Source organism: Geotrypetes seraphini, chromosome 5 (assembly GCF_902459505.1).
Source record: "Geotrypetes seraphini chromosome 5, aGeoSer1.1, whole genome shotgun sequence".
Taxonomy (NCBI): Eukaryota; Metazoa; Chordata; class Amphibia; order Gymnophiona; family Dermophiidae; genus Geotrypetes; species Geotrypetes seraphini.
The window spans coordinates 100,285,314-100,301,909 of NC_047088.1; positions in this window are offsets into that span (position 1 = coordinate 100,285,314).

The window sequence follows — 16,596 nt, forward strand, 5'->3', positions numbered from 1 at the left end:
AGTTACGACCTCTGCTATGTCAACTTTTTCAGTCCTGGAATCTTAACATCATCCTAAAAGTTCTCACTAAAGCTCCATATGAGCCACTACAGAAGGTGTCCTTGGATCTCACAGAGAAGAGGGTGTTCCTGATTTGCAAGCTCTTTTCTGCAGAGAGCCCTTTCTAGCTTTCCATGCTGTTCCTTCCTTCCTTCTGAAGGTTGTATCAGATTTCCGCATCAACCAAGAGGTTAGTCTTCCTGCTTCTCAACCCACAGGCTCAGGTAAGCAGGATAGGATTTTACAGAAACTGGATGTGCAAAGAGTTTTACTTCACTACCTGGAAAAGACCAATGAATTTCATCTTTCTGACCATATGTTTGTGTTAGCCAGCCAATCCAGACAAGGCAGATCAGCGTCCAAGGCCTCTATTGCCAGATGGATTTGCACAGCCATTTCATTGGCATACATCGCCTATGGCAAGCAGCCACCAGTTTCTCTTATGGCACACTTGACCAGGAGTGTCACATCTTCATGGGTGGAGTCTCAGGCAATTCTTCCTGCAGGGATTTGTAGAGCAGTTACTTGATGTACTCTCCATACCTTAAACAAGATTTTACAGAGTGGGCGTGGCAGCTCGGGCAGACACCACTTTTGGATCTTTGGTCTTGTGGGCAGGCTCCTCTGTTCTACCCTAGACGTCAGCCATTGCTTTGGTACCTCACCTAAAGTACGGACTTCTGTGTAGGTGTAACAGAATGAAAGATTAGGTTCTTACCTGGATAATCTTCTTTCTGTTAATCTTCACAAGAGTCCATAAGGCCTGCCCTCAGTATTCCTGATTTGCCTGTGTTCTTCCTTGGATATTTCTTCTCCTGTCAGTCAGATGGCTCAGCATAAAGAAATACTGTATAAGTAAGTGACTTGTTAAACGCCTGGCTTCTTTGATGTTAGTGCTTGTTCACTATTGCTACTATGTTATAAATATTTGTTAATAATAATTATTTTTATAAGTTTCAGAGCAGAACAGATACCCCTCCTTCTTTGTATTCTATTCTAGTGGAGATTGATTACTTTGGTATGAACTGAAGGGGACACTCCACTCCACTGGGAATGAAAATTGTGAATGACACACTTCTGCTCAGCTGGTTCATGGCTGGGAATTGAACAACTAACATATGGACTCCTGTAAAGATTAACAGAAAAAAGATTATCCAGATAAGAACCTAATCTTTCATTTGTATGTAAATGTGTGCCCACAAGTACACACCATGTGAGCACATAAATATATAGAATGCTGGCACTTTTGTGGGTACAAACAAGGTCACTGAGAGACAAAGCTGGGCCTGAAGCAAACAATCATGCTGCTGCCCCTGCCCTGCTCTGTACCGCCCTGCCCCAAAGGTAAAGTTTACCCTCCACCCAATCTACTTTTACAACCTTCTCTTTCAAGGGGATGCTGGCAGCAGCAGCAGCAGCGACTCTCATACACTGCCTGCAGCTGACCAACAAATCTCTCCTCTGCCACAATAGGAAGTTACATTTGAGGGGTCAGGATGCAGTAGAAGGGAGGTTTCCAGGTCAGCCACAGGAAGCAAGCAAGAATCACTGCTGCTGCTGCCGGCAACCCCTTGAGAGCTTGTTAAGGGAAGGAGGGGAGGGAGATGCAGGACTGTGGAGCAACCCTATTAGGATGGCTTTCTATGGTCAGTGTCAGCCCCCCCCCCCCCTTGGAGGCTGAGCCTGAGAGAATCTTGCACCCTCCTCTCAGCAGCCCTGGGTACATATACATTTATGTGCATAAGTAGCAGCATATCAGATCCATTCTGGTCTTTAAAGGTGCACCTAAGTGGTACAGTGTGCAAATGCAAGAGGGCGTTCACATGGGAGATGCATGGACGAGGCTGACACTTATAGACTATTGTAAGTTACATACGCCTTTACCACATGTCCAAGTCAGAAAGAAGACATGCAGCTCATAATGTCCAAAACAAACATCCATCTCATGTTTCCAATAGGAAATATGTGTGATGGATGTCCGTGTGCTGAGGATGTCCAGCACGAACAGCCATTTTACAAATTAGAATGTCCAACATATGAATGGCAAAAAAGCAGGGACAAAGATGTCTGGCAGCATTCTCAGAAGACTGATCACATAAATATCCCTGCAGAGCAGAGGTGCACCCTAGTGTTTAGTGCACCTGCCTTTAAACCAAGGGACCCAGGTTCAAATCTCACTTTAACTCTTTTATTTTGTAATTGTGAGCCTTTCAGGAACAGAAAAATACCTACTGTACCTGAATGTACACCACTTCAATAGCCTTCAGGCTTACAGATGGCTTATATTTTTAGGTGGAATAGGTATTTTTCTGTTTCTGGAGGGTTCACAAGAAAAAAAAATAAAAAGTGGGATTTGATTTAAGTTCTACTGCCCTAACCTCTAAACTACTCCTCAGATTTACTGCCTGCTTTGCTAAGAATGCCCATAATCCCTGAAGCTGTCATAGGGCTTGGTATCCTCTTTCAGTTTCACTTTGGGGGGAGAAGGAAGGCAACAGCAACTATTGGGGAATTAAGGAGTGGTCAGCTTCAATGGTCAGTTGCTCAGTCAGAGCACTTTTTTGTACCCTAGATGTGACTGAAACAGGTCTAATTTAGGATGTCCTTTTCAAGTAATCACTGTTGGATGTCCTAATTTTGGGCCCTCCCTAGTCCCATCCTACACATGCCCACAACCCACCTTGCTATTTGGACATAATGCAGTGTTGGATGTCTTAGATGTATCAAGCACATGGACATCCATTCAAACATTATGAGATGTCCATATGCTTCGAAAACAAGTTCCATAGACACTCTCAGTTATACCAAGTCTATGATGGTATAACTATGGGTGCCTAAATGTTGGGCACGCTGATACCAAATAATGCTAATATTTTATATACAGTATATAATATTTATTGATTTTCCATTGATATACAACTTGACAGAATATAGACGACGACAAATCAACCTTCAATACAATATAAACTATCCTTCCCAACCCCTGAGAGCTCCAGCATTATGAATTCCCATATAGGTGACCAAAGTTCTTTATACCGTTTCCATAGTTGAGATGACCCTTGCTTAACATCCAAATGTTCTATTTTCAACAATGTAAACATTTCATTTCTCCATAAGATGAAAGGGGGTATCAGATTGTCTCCAATTTACAAGAATACGTGCCGAGCTCTACGCTTGTGGAGATGGTGCGGTATACAAACCTAAGGTTTAGTTTAGTTTCTTGCTAGTAGTAAAACCTTGTGCAGCAATGCACTTCCTCCCCTAGACAGACCCAATGTTCTTACACTAGAAAATAACAGTATATCTGCTCTCAAAGGGATCCATTTACATAATATAGTCTGTAAGTAAAATGCAATAAAGGACCAGAATGTATTCTTTCACATGACCAAAACATATGTATCAAACCAGCAGGTGTATAGTGGCATTTAGGATACTCTGCGTGAGGAGCTATATTGTTTATTGGAAGCTTTTATACCGCTACTAATGACTGGGGAGTTAGTTCTGAGCGGTTTGCATGAGCTTCAGTAAAAGTGTTACAATATATGAGCTTCAGTAATGTTATTACAATACATGGGCTAAATGCATGTGTATCTTACCTATTTATACTATCTATATACATACACAATAATTATTGTTTCTGTTTTGTCATACACTCATCTTTCTTTGTATTATTTGTGAGTTCACAGATATATGCATAATATGGTGGTACATAGAGGCGAAGGAGAAAATTGTATTGCATCTCTTGTAAGGAAGTTGCAATCCATCCCCTGTAATCTGTTCCATAGATGGAGATCTCTATTCCAAACCTCTACCAATATATCATAGTCCCACGGAGAACTAAAAGTTCCCAGGCTTGAACCATATCAGCCATATTTTTGTTCAAAGTAGCTGGGTTCAAAAATTGAATGTAGTGAGAGACTTGTTCATAAGAGAGCCAGTCTTGTGCCCACAAGCGACCTTCAATTTGCAAATCCTGGAATGACTTCATGGCACCCTGTTCCATAATCAGGTCCCTCACATAGCTGAGTCCCTTCTCCTGCCACTGCTTTAAATAAAGTTTGTTTGCGTCAGGGTCAAGATCCTTGTTATCCCTTAAGGGGAGCAGAAAAGTGGAATAGGGTGGCAACTGCATACGTTTACACAGCCACTGCCCACACTGTCTCATTGATTTCAATCACAAAAAAAACAAAAGAAGCTTTCACATTTACTTCCATACATACTAAAACTTTTAGAATACTATTTATTATATATTTTCTTATACAAATCTTATTAATTATTATTAATCAAACATATTCCATAAATAACAAACTTCATAAATAGTGACATAGAAACACCCCCATATAAAAATTCAGTGACTACTGCAATAATGTTCAGTTAAAATATCCACTCTCTCCAGTATCGTGGTGTCAGTCCACAGTTGACAATCTTTACAAATTCAAAGGAATTTTTCTTCCCAAATCTCCAGGTAAACAATATGTTCGATGATTTCCACCCAATGTTAATGTTCATTCAAATCTAAAAGGAATTTCTCATTTCACTGGCAATAGTCTAGCTCAGTGGTTCCCAAACCTGTCCTGGCGGACCTCCAGGCCAGTCGGGTTTTCAAGATAGCCCTAATGAATATGCATGACAGAGATTTGCATATAATGGAGATGCCAGGAATGCAGATCTGCTCCATGCATATTCATTAGGGCTTTCTTGAAAACCCGACTGGCCTGGGGGTCCTTCAGAACAGGTTTGGGAACCACTGGTCTAGCTTAATAAGGGATGTCTTCTAGTAGGAAAGATCTTATAAGGTTTCCAAGCATGCAAATAATATAACAAATGTGTAGAAGATATCAACTGTTTCTCAAGATATACAGTCCACTAAATGCCTCATTAACATTATACCTATGCAAGCAACATTATACCTATGCAAATCAGGGAGGGCCAGACCTCCTCATCCCATGGGGAAAAACATTTGTGCTAGCATTTTTATTATTCTAGAGAAACGTTCTTAATATCTTATAAACAGTTGCTAAATCCTTATTAGTCATATACATTGGGAAGGTCTGCATCACATACAACCATTTTGGAAACAATACCATTTGGAAACAATACCAAGGCTATGCGGCCCCTTAAAGTTAAGGGTAATCTAGTCCATAAGGTCAATATATACTGTTATTTCCTCAACAATGTGTAAAAATGTTCATGATACGCTTTTGTAATATTTTGTTAATATATACCCAAAGATATTTGAGTCTGTAAGTTACATTTTTTGAGAGAGAAAGGTGTCAATCAGTTTTCATAATTATACCAATTGAAAGCCATGGTCTCTGACTTATCTTAATTCAGTTTCAAACCTGTAACTACCACTGGGGCGCATCCCACTTTTATGCAATATGCTAACACTCCTGTATGTACTAAGGTGGTCACCCCTATAGTAGCATCAGTTGTATACTCGCCACCCACACAAGACCCACCACTAGATGTTTGAACACTGTTGGACTTCATCATTTGTTTATGTTTAGTTGTACTTTCTGCTTCCCACAGCTCCTGTCAAATAAAATATAGACCTCAAAGCTCCTGTATTAGAGGATCAGGCCCTGAACAGAGACCAGTAGTCATCTGCACTCTACTACAATTATCTCAGCCTGGGCCTCTCCTCTACCAAACAATTCATCATCATTTCCCATGGTTGGGATCCCTTTTCAGGACTGGTACCTCAGCATTTCCTTGTTTGTTTTCTCTGGTTGTACAGTATAGATTTGCTTTCATGCAATTCTTCTTTGCTGTGCTCAGCTTTTGTGTGCAAAACAGTTTCTGTTTCAATAGGAGTACATACTGTGGGTCTAATTAGCATTAAAAAATATATATTCTTGCCTTTTGATTAAGCTTATGAGCAAACTCCAGGATACTACTTCCTTCATAAAAATGTTCCTAATGAGGCAATAAAGATACAGAGGCACAGCCTTTATCTTTTCCCATTTTCTTCTTTACTATTCTCATAACTCTTGGATTTTCATTTTATTCTTAACCTTTATTTGCTCTCAAGACAATGTCTCACCCTCAACCTCTTTGTGGTTCTGCCTTGCGGTTTACATGTTGGCTTTGGGAACCACTGTTTCTGATACAGTCTTAAGCTCTTGAATGTCTCACACGTCGGTGCTTCAGTACCAACTCAGTTGAGAGCTGGGCATTGAAGGGCATTTAGGGCTTGTATCCTGTCTTACTGCATTATTCTGGGCCAGAGATCTAACAGACAGTCTGTTGTTAATACACAGCTGTCCTGCACACAAACTGCTCATACATCAACATTTTTTCCAGTGCCTCCTCACCCAAGTGTGAGTTTTACCCACTGAGCCATTTTTGGAGGTATGTGTTGCTTTATGATTCAATTACATATCTAATTAAAAACAAACAAACCATATTACCAAATACAAGAAGATCAAAAGCACTTTATTGTGGTACCATGATATTACCCTCATAAGCTTTTTTTTTATTATGTAACTATGGGGGACTCAAGTGAGAATTTGCAACACTTGCCCATATATTGGTTGGACTGTTGTAATAGCCTGTATTTTGATCTGCATAATTACCTCAAGTGGTTGCAATTGATTCAAAATACTGTTACAATGATGCTATTATGGAAAAAGACTTGGGAACATGTTATCCCATTATTGACTATCCTCTGTTGGTTAACTGTGGAATTGATTTTTAGAGCATTTTTTTGACAGTTCTAACTCATATCTATCCCAGCAGGATCTGTTTTGCGTTCATGGCAACCTCAGCTGTTGGATTATACCTGATCATAATGCAACTAAATGTAGGAGGCAGCAGACTTTTGTGTTTTCTGAACCTATTTAGTGGAACTCTATGTCCATATGATTGTTAACAGAAATGGAATTATTTAGTATTAAGAAATGGGGTAAAAACAAAGTTATTTCAGAAGATTGGATGAATCAGGAGTATTGCTTGTTTCACATAAATTCTTATTAAATGTTAGGGTCTTTAATCACCAATGAAATAAAAGACAGTCCTTCATCTTCTTAGAAAAAGAAAAAATTCAGACCCAACTGACTGCTGCTAAGCATTTAAACTGAAAACTGCTTTGGTGGGCCATATATTTCACTCTTAACATCTCTCTCCTTCCCTTTCTTCCCTTGGAGGTCTGGAATCTTTCCGTCCCATTCCTCCACATCCCCACAGTCCAGCGTCTCTTACCCTCCATATGCTATTCCTCCCCATCCCCCACTGCAGGATCCAGTGCCTGTTCTCCCAGCAGTGCTGCTCTAACTCTTTGGCTGTAGGCAACATGAGTGAAGTAAACACGCTGCCTCCGATGACCTGGAAGCTTACTACTGCTTCCCACCTATGCAGGGGCAGGAAGCAGTAACAGAGGAAAAGCTTCCAGGTCGCCGAAGGCAGTGGGTTTACTTCATTCATGCTGCCTCTGGCTGAAGAGTTAAAGCAGTAGCACTGTGAGAATGGTAAGCATGCAGTGGTTCTTTTGGGTGGGGGGGGGGGGGGCCAGCAGTGGAATCCGGCTAGGTGTGCAGGCTTTGCAATGAAGACAGGGATGGGGATGGCAGGGGACTCCAGATAGGTGTGCGGGCCTTGCAATGACTGCTGTAGGGTTTCCAGATGTCTGGTTTCCGTGGACAAAAACAGCTGCCCGGACTTCCAAAAAGAGGACATGTCCAGAGAAACCTGGACATCTGGTAACCCTAGCCAGGCATACATAATGTGACCATTTATTTTTTTCATCAAAAGGGGACATCTATTAATTGTCAGTCCTGCCCCCAATCCCGCCCTAAACATAGAAACATAGAAAGATGACGGCAGAAAAGGGCTATAGCCCATCAAGTCTGCCCACTCTACTGACCCACCCCATTAAGTCTGAGTACTAATGACCCATTTCCTAAACTCGACCCTCGTAAGGATCCCACTAGGGCATCCCATTTATTCTTAAAGTCAAGCACACTGGTGGCCTTGATCACCTGCTCTGGAAGCTTGTTCCAGTGATCTACAACCCTTTCTGTGAAGAAATACTTCCTTACGTCACTATCGAATTTCCCTCCTCTGAGTTTGAGTGAATGCCCCCTTGTGACCGAGGGTCCTTTGAGAAAGAAGATGTCTTCTTCCACCTCGACACGTCCCGTGATGTATTTAAATGTCTCAATCATGTCCCCCCTCTCCCTGCGTTCCTCCAGAGTGTAGAGCTGCAATTTGTTTAGTCTTTCTTCGTACGAGAGGCCCTTGAGCCCCGAGATCATCCTAGTGGCCATCCGCTGAACCGACTCAACTCTAAGCACGTCTTTACGGTAATGTGGCCTCCAGAATTGCACACAGTACTCCAGATGAGGTCTCACCATGGTTCTGTACAGTGGCATTATGACTTCAGATTTGCGGCTAACGAAGCTTCTATTGATGCATCCCATAAGTTGCCTTGCTTTGGATGAGGCCTTCTTCACTTGTTTGGCGGCCTTCATGTCTGCACTGATGATTACTCCCAAGTCTCTTTCTTCTGAAGTCCTAGCTAGTGTTTCTCCATTTAAGGTGTAAGGTTTGCATGGATTTCTGCTACCAAGATGCATAACCTTACATTTCTTAGCGTTGAAGCCCAGCTGCCATGTCGAGGACCAGTTTTCCAACGTAAGCAGATCCTGCGTCATACTATCCTGCAGATTGCTTTCACTTACTATATTACATAGTTTGGCGTCATCAGCGAATAGAGTTACTTTACCCTGAAGCCCTCGGGTCAAGTCCCTTATGAATATGTTAAAAAGGAGTGGACCCAGGACCGAGCCCTGTGGCACTCCGCTGGTCACCTCCGATGTCTCAGAGAGGGTGCCGTTAACCACCACCCTCTGACGTTTTCCACTCAGCCAATCATTGACCCATGCAATTAGTGTCTCACCTAACCCCATCGATTTCATCTTGTTTAATAGTCTATGGTGTGGGACGCTGTCGAAAGCCTTACTGAAATCCAAGTACACTATGTCCAGAGACTCTCCCGAGTCTAGCTTTCCTGTTACCCAATCAAAGAAGCTGATAAGATTGGATTGGCATGACCTACCCCTAGTGAATCCATGTTGACTAGGATCCCTTAGATTTCCCTCATCCAAAATCGTGTCTAATTTACATTTAAGTAGTGTTTCCATAAGTTTACACACTATTGATGTGAGACTTACTGGTCTGTAATTCACAGCCTCCGCTGTGCAGCCCTTTTTGTGCAGAGGAACGACGTTAGCTGTTTTCCAGTCCAGGGGGACTCTCCCCGTACTTAGGGAGAGATTGAAGAGCATGGCTAACGGTTCCGCCAGGACATCGCACAGCTCTCTGAGCACTCTTGGGTGCAATTTGTCTGGCTTTGCTCACCTTGAGTCTTGACAGTTCGCTGTAAACATCAGCTGGTGAGAACCCAAAATTCTGAAATGGGTCTTCCTTGCTTGGCTTTGCTTCCAGCTGTGGCCCGTGTCCAGGTGCCTCACAGGTAAAGACTGAGCAGAAGTAATCGTTCAGTAGTTTGGCTTTTTCGGAATCTGTTTCCACATAATTCCCGTCTGCTGTTCTAAGGCGTACTATTCCATTTGTGTTCTTCTGCCTGTCACTAATATACCTGAAGAAGGATTTGTCCCCTTTCTTAATGCTCTTTGCTAGAGTTTCTTCCACTTGAAGTTTGGCCTCCCTGACTGCTGTTTTGACCGCTGCAGACCTTGTCTTGTATTCAATGTTAGCTTTTTTCTCCCCGGTGCGTTTGTATAAAAGAAATGCTCTTTTCTTGTCCTTGACTAGGTGTGAGACCTCATCAGTGAACCAAAGGGGTTTCTTCTTTCTTTGTTGTTTATTTACCGATTTTGTGTAGCGGATAGTTGCTTCGTGTAGTGTCCTTTTCAGTGTTGACCACATAGCTTCCACATCATCCGTTGTTTCTTGAGCCTGTAGCGTCTGGTGGACGAAATCACCCATGCTTGCGAAGTCAGTGCCCCGGAAATTGAGTATCCTCTTTTTTGTTTGTGATCTAGGGAAGCCCTTTCTAAGGTTGAACCATACCATGTTATGGTCACTGGTTGCCAGCGTTTCTCCCACCGAGACTTCCGTGACGCTTTCCTCGTTCATAAGTACCAGGTCCAGGATGGCCTGGGCCCTAGTACCATTTGTTTGAACTGTACTCCCTTCATGGACGTTAATATCCTCCTGCTACTACAAGTTGTTGCTGAGAATGTGTTCCAGTCTACATCACCCCAATCCCCAGGCTGAGGCAGACCAGTATCCAGGTCTTTGGGCACATTCCTGTGAGTTCTCAAGTTTGTCTCCTGTACCATCGAACCCACAAAGGGGGATCAGGTCATCTTGCTCATCAAATAAAACAGGACCACTGCAGGGGATGCTCTCCCCGTAATGTCCTTTTCATGAGGGGGCATCAATTTTTCCTCTCCCCTCAACTCTTGTTCCATGTCTTCCTCAATGGGATAAATTCTGCTCCTCAAACTTTCCACCCCAGTCCTGGATGATCACTCCAAGATGGTACTACCCTGCCTCAGCCCCACCCCAAGGGCTTTTTAGTTTTCACACCATCCACCTATGGGGTTGTGGATCCAGAGGGCTCCAACCTCAAGGTCTCAATCCCCCAAACCAGGCCACCTAAAGTGGAAGCAGGGCCCTGTCTGGGTTCACTACTCCCCAGGCTAGACTCTCTTCCAGTTGCGTATGCAAAATATGTCTGGCCTTATACAGTATGTCCATATCGCCTTTTAGTTTATAGTTCATTTAAAACTTTCTATACCACTCTAACTGACTAGTAGAGCAGAGCAGTGTACAATCTAAAATCAAAAGCAAATTTCCTGATTCTAAGGAGAAGTACTGGCTGGGAAAAGTTATGAGAAGGTTGTAATGCCAGGGGTAAAGCCAGAAATTACACTGGAATCACTTCTTGAGGCCATAAAGGGCCTGGATGTGAAGGTCAGAAAGACTGCAAATAACATAGAGGTACTTGTTACTAAAGTAGATGTCTTTTCTTTGAACATATATGCAAACAATCCAATCTGAATCAGATGAATTGAAAGTATCTACATCAACAATTATAAAAGATCAGAATTTTCTTCAAAGGAAGATTGAACAGATAGAAAATTTCAATAGACATTTAAACTTGAGGATTTTGAATTGTCCAAAGATTCCAGTTTTGCCACCAATTGAAATTTTCAAGAAATTCCTCATTGAGAATTTGAATTTTCCGCCAGAATCTATTCCACCTATTATTAAGGCTTATTTCTTACCATCTATTAAAGGGAAAAATGGTCCCTCTGAAAATGCTTTAATGATTCAAAGTATTGATGATGCACCACAAGATTTAACAGGGATTTTGGCAGATTCTTTATCTGATGTTAAAGAGCGTAGCACCCTATTAGTGAACTTTGAACAAGATCTTACATCTGTGATGAGAATCTTCTTTAAGAAGCGTGTAGTTCCCTTTTCTGGACAGAAAAAATGGATATATCCAGACTTAACGAAGTCTACTCAAGAAAGGAGAAGAGAATTTCTTGTAATGCGAGGCGAGACGAGACAAGAGCATTGGGTACTACTTTCCTGCTAGCTTATCCCTGCAAATGTGTTGTTAAATATTTGACTATAAAATATGTGTTTTTCCTCCCTGAACATCTAAGATCTTAAGAAGTTGACCAGTGGTTACGGATGAGAAAACTATAGAGTAGCTGAGGATTGGTCTGTCTAAGCCTTTTCCTGAGATTTAATACTTTGAAGACTTCTCCCCTAAGTTGCAGTTTTTCTCCCCTATACTGATAGGGGTCTATGGAGGAGATGTATTCCAAAGAGTTTTTTTTTGTTGTTTCACAATTTTTTTCCTTTTTTGATTTAATGTTGGAATGTACTCTGTATTGCTAGAACAAGTGTATAACTTGTAAGATTTAATAAATGAATTAAAATAAAATAAAAAAAATTCCTGATTCTGTGTGGACACACAGAACAAGAGAAAGCAATTTTTATTGTTGTGTCCACAAGTTTTATTCTTGAGCACTCATTTTTTCTTACATTTTTCTTGTACATGTTTGGTTCTTCTAAATTCTAATAGATACTTTTTCTAAGACCCAAATCAGCTTAAGGCTTTTCTTGCTAAAAAATGAGTTGTTCAGCTTCCTGAGAGGGATGGGGGATTAAGTAAACTGAGAGTTAAATTTTGGAAGTGTTATGAATTTATTGTCTAGGTTTTTCCTATTTTTTGATGGCCTCTTTTCCTAACTGGATCTTACATATATATTGTGGGCTTAGAGATTATTTTTCTTCATATAAATTTTCTTTTGTTATGTAATATTTGCATGTGAACTTTTTTCTTAAATGCATGTTAAATGCCTGTATAATTATAAATGCAATAAAAATTAAATTAACATAAAATTGAAAGAAAAAGAAAGAAACTTCAATAATTGATAGGACAATAACGTAAGCATACATTACTTAGGAGGATGGGAAGGAGAGACAGAGGGAAGACAGATTACAGAGGTTAGACAGAGCAGGAAGGCTTCTGGACTCAAAAATCAAATGGCCATGGGCACCGCACAACCACTAGAATCAGCTGTTATAAGCTTGATTGAATAGCTTTGTTTTTAAATCTGCTTGCCCTGGATCAGTAGCAGGGAATGTTGCTACTATTTGGGTTTTTGCCAGGTACTTGTGATCTGGACTGGCCACCATGAAGACGAGATACTGGGCTAGATGGACCATTAATCTGACCCAGTAAGGCTATTCTTATGTTTTTATGTACTAGAGTATCAGGGTGGTTTCTAACAGAATAATAAAGGCAAATATTAATATTCATATCCTAAGAAAAATGGTGGGCCTACTCATTCTGTTTCATTTGGGAATTACTGCTTGCTAACAGCATTGGGGCCACACTACGTAGCAGTCAAAATTATTTTCTGAGAAAGGGTGGACTCCCACTTTGTCTGGTAAATTTTGACTGTTAAAAATCAGATTAACAAAGTTAAATCCATATACAGATTGCTTAAATTTAATGGTGCTGAAGGCTTCCATCTTATCTAAAATGAAGATGAATGCCTTACATAAGAACATAAGAATAACCATACTGGGTCAGACCATCTAGCCCAGTATCCTGTTTCCACAGTGACCTATCCAGGTCACAAGTACCTAACAAAAAACCCAAATAGTAGCAACATTCCATGCTACTGATCCCAGGTCAAGCATCAACTTCCCCCTGTCTGTCTCAATAGCAGACTATGGTCATGTCCTCCAGGAACTCGTCCAAACCTTTTTTAAACCCATCTACGTTAACCACCTTGTTATTTTCATCTGTTTTGAGCCTAATCAATCAGGACAAATGTCTTCATATTGAAACCTAGCCAAAAACAAGACTGTTTTGGAATTTTAAAAATTGCATTTTTTTTTTTTTTTTTTTGGAAAATCTAGATAAACAAATATTTTCAAGTAGCTTTGCCAGATATGGCTTATTCAAAACTGGTTTATGCCGTAATTTGTTGGACCGTCAATATCCAATAAATCTTTCTTTAATAAAGATCTGGCTGATTCTGACTTCTTTCAATGAAGAGGGAATTACTCCTTTTAGTAGACCAGTATTTGGAATATATGTATGGGAGAAGACCCAATGGAACAATTTGACCAGTTTAGAAGGCTCTTTCAGAAAAAAAATTAAGAAAACTAGGCTAGTGAGGAAATGATTGAAAAACTCAGTCTAAAAGCACATTTGAATCACCTGCCCAATTGTCATCAGTATTTAATCTTGTCTTGTTCTTTTTCTCCCTCCCTGTGCACATGCACCAAGCCACAAACAAATTATGGAGGCTGCCACAAACATGGAAGTTCCTATAGCAGGCTCTAAAAGGGATGCCAGTACCACCCCTGGCAACAGACAGTTAAGTGGCTTGTACAAGAAGCCATGTTGGAATCTGAACCTGAACCTTCCAAGTCCTAGCCTACTGTTGTAACCATTAGGCAACTCCTCCACTTTAAGTAACTGGTTCATTAAAATATTTTTATATATTTTCAATCTTCCACTTCCTCTATGTCCAATATCTCCCGCTAATCTCCCCTTCTACTTCCCCCATGTCTGGCATCTCCTCCAAGCTCTCTTTCTACCCTTATCTTGTTCAGCATCTCCTCTGAACTCTCCTCCCCAGTCCCTCAAGCTTCCTCTTCTATCTTCCCTATGTTCAGCATTTTCTATGATCTCCCCTTCCACATCATATTCAGCACCTTTCCTATGTTCAGCATCTCCCCGATCTCACTTTCCATCTTCCCCCATATTCAGCATCTCTCCTCATGCCCCTTTCTAATTCACTGGCACCATCCACTGGCTTGATGCATTTAGATAATGGCAGCACTTGGACCTCTGACATCTTTTGTCAGAGGGAGCAAAACTCCCAATGCCCCATGCTGTATTTTTTCAAGGCTCTACATAGTAACACAGTAAATGCGACAGATAAAGACCAGAACGGTCCATCCAGTCTGCCCATTAAAAATGCATTATTAAATTAACTTGTCTCTTCTTTGATATTTCTGGTTCATAGACTGTAAAGTCCATCTGGTATTGTCCTAGGTTTTAAATGCTGAAGTTGCCATCCAAGTTCACTCCAGCCTATCCAACTATCATGTTTGCAGGATATCTATCATAAAGTCTGGCCAGTAACATTCTTCCCAGTTCATCCTACACCAAATCACCACATATGGGACACAGACCCTGCAAGTCTGTCCAGTACCAGCCTTAGTTCTTTAATTTACATCCTTCATTTTCTAATTAGAGATCCTCTGTGTTTATCCCATGCTTTTTCAAATTCCATCACTGTTTTCCTCTCTACCAATTCCTTCAGGAGGGCATTCCAGGCATCAAAAACCTCTCTGTGAAAAAGAATTTCCTAACATTACTCCCAAGTCTTCCTCCCTGCAACCTCAAATTATGCCCTCTAGTTTTACCATTTTCTCTTCTCTGGAATAGATTTGGTTCTTCTAGAAATAGGGATATTCTGGATTCTTTACAAGAAGAACTGTTCCAGCAGTTGGTAATGGAACCCACACGGGATGGGGTCATACTGGACTTAGGGCTTACAAACGGGGAAAGTGTTTCTGATGTTACAGTGGGTGATCTTCTGGCATCCACTTCCCTCGGGAGGGCATTCCAGGCATCTACCAACTTGTTCATGAAAAAGAAACTCCTAACATTGCTCCTGAGTCTTCCTCCCTACAACCTCAATTTATGCACTCTAGTTTTACCATTTTCTCTTCTCTGGAAAATATTTGGTTCTATATTAATACCTTTCAAGTATTTAAACGTCTGTACCATATCTCCCCTGTCTCTCCTCTCCTCCAGAGTATACAAATTTAGGTCTTCCAATCTCTTCTCATACTTCTAGTGGTTCAAACCCTTTACCATTTTTGTTACCTTCCTTCACCATTTCAAGTCTTTTTATATCCTTCACCAGATACGGCCTCCAAAACTGAACACAATATTCCAAGAGAGACCTCACCAATAACCTATTTAGGGGCATCAACACCTCCCTTCTTCTGCTGGTTATTCCTCTTTCTTTACAGTCTATCATCTTTCTGGCTACAGCTACCGCATTATCACACTGTATAGATCCTCAGACACAATCACCCCAAGGTCCCACATCAACCTCTCGCCTCCCAGCACATATGGTTCCCTCAGATTCACAAAAGTGGTCACAGAGATGAAGCGGGAAACTACAGGCTGGTAAGCCTCACTTCAGTTGTTGGAAAAATAATGGAAGTGTTGCTGAAAGAAAGGATAGTGAACTTCCTAGAATCTAATGGGTTACAGGATCTGAGACAATATGGCTTTACAAAAGGTAAATCATGATTGAATTTTTTGATTGGGTAAATCGTGATTGAATTTTTTTTTTTTTAATATTCTTTATTCATTTTCAAAATTACATTAAGTGTTAAATATATTCATTCAGATTAACATTAACTACATCACTTAGAAACAATCATTGATATATTACATAAAAATATATCCCTTCCCCCCACCCTTATGTTCCATTATCATATAAAACATGTAATAGTAAAATTCCCCCCTCCCTACACCTTAAATCAATAAGTATAAGGGAAACAATTTCAAATGAATCTTTACAATACTTTGTTAATGGTTTCCACACATCCTGAAACATCTTAAAGTATCCCCGTTGTAATGCAATAAACCTTTCCATTTTATAAATATGACATAAAGAATTCCACCAGAAGTTATAATTTAATCTCCTCCAATCCTTCCAATTATATGTAATTTGCTGAATTGCAACACTAGTCATTATAAGTAGTAATTTATTATTATTCGCAGAAATCTGACTTTTTGCTCTCATTTCCATACCAAATATCACAGTATCATAGGATAATGCCACTGGGTTATCTAATAAATTATTAATTTGGTCCCAAATTGATTTCCAAAAATTGATTTAATTTTTTGATTAGGTGACCAGAGAACTGGATCGAGGACATTTGCTAGATGTAATTTACTTAGATTTCAGCAAAACCTTTGATACGGTTCCTCATAGGAGGCTGTTGAACAAACTTGAAGGG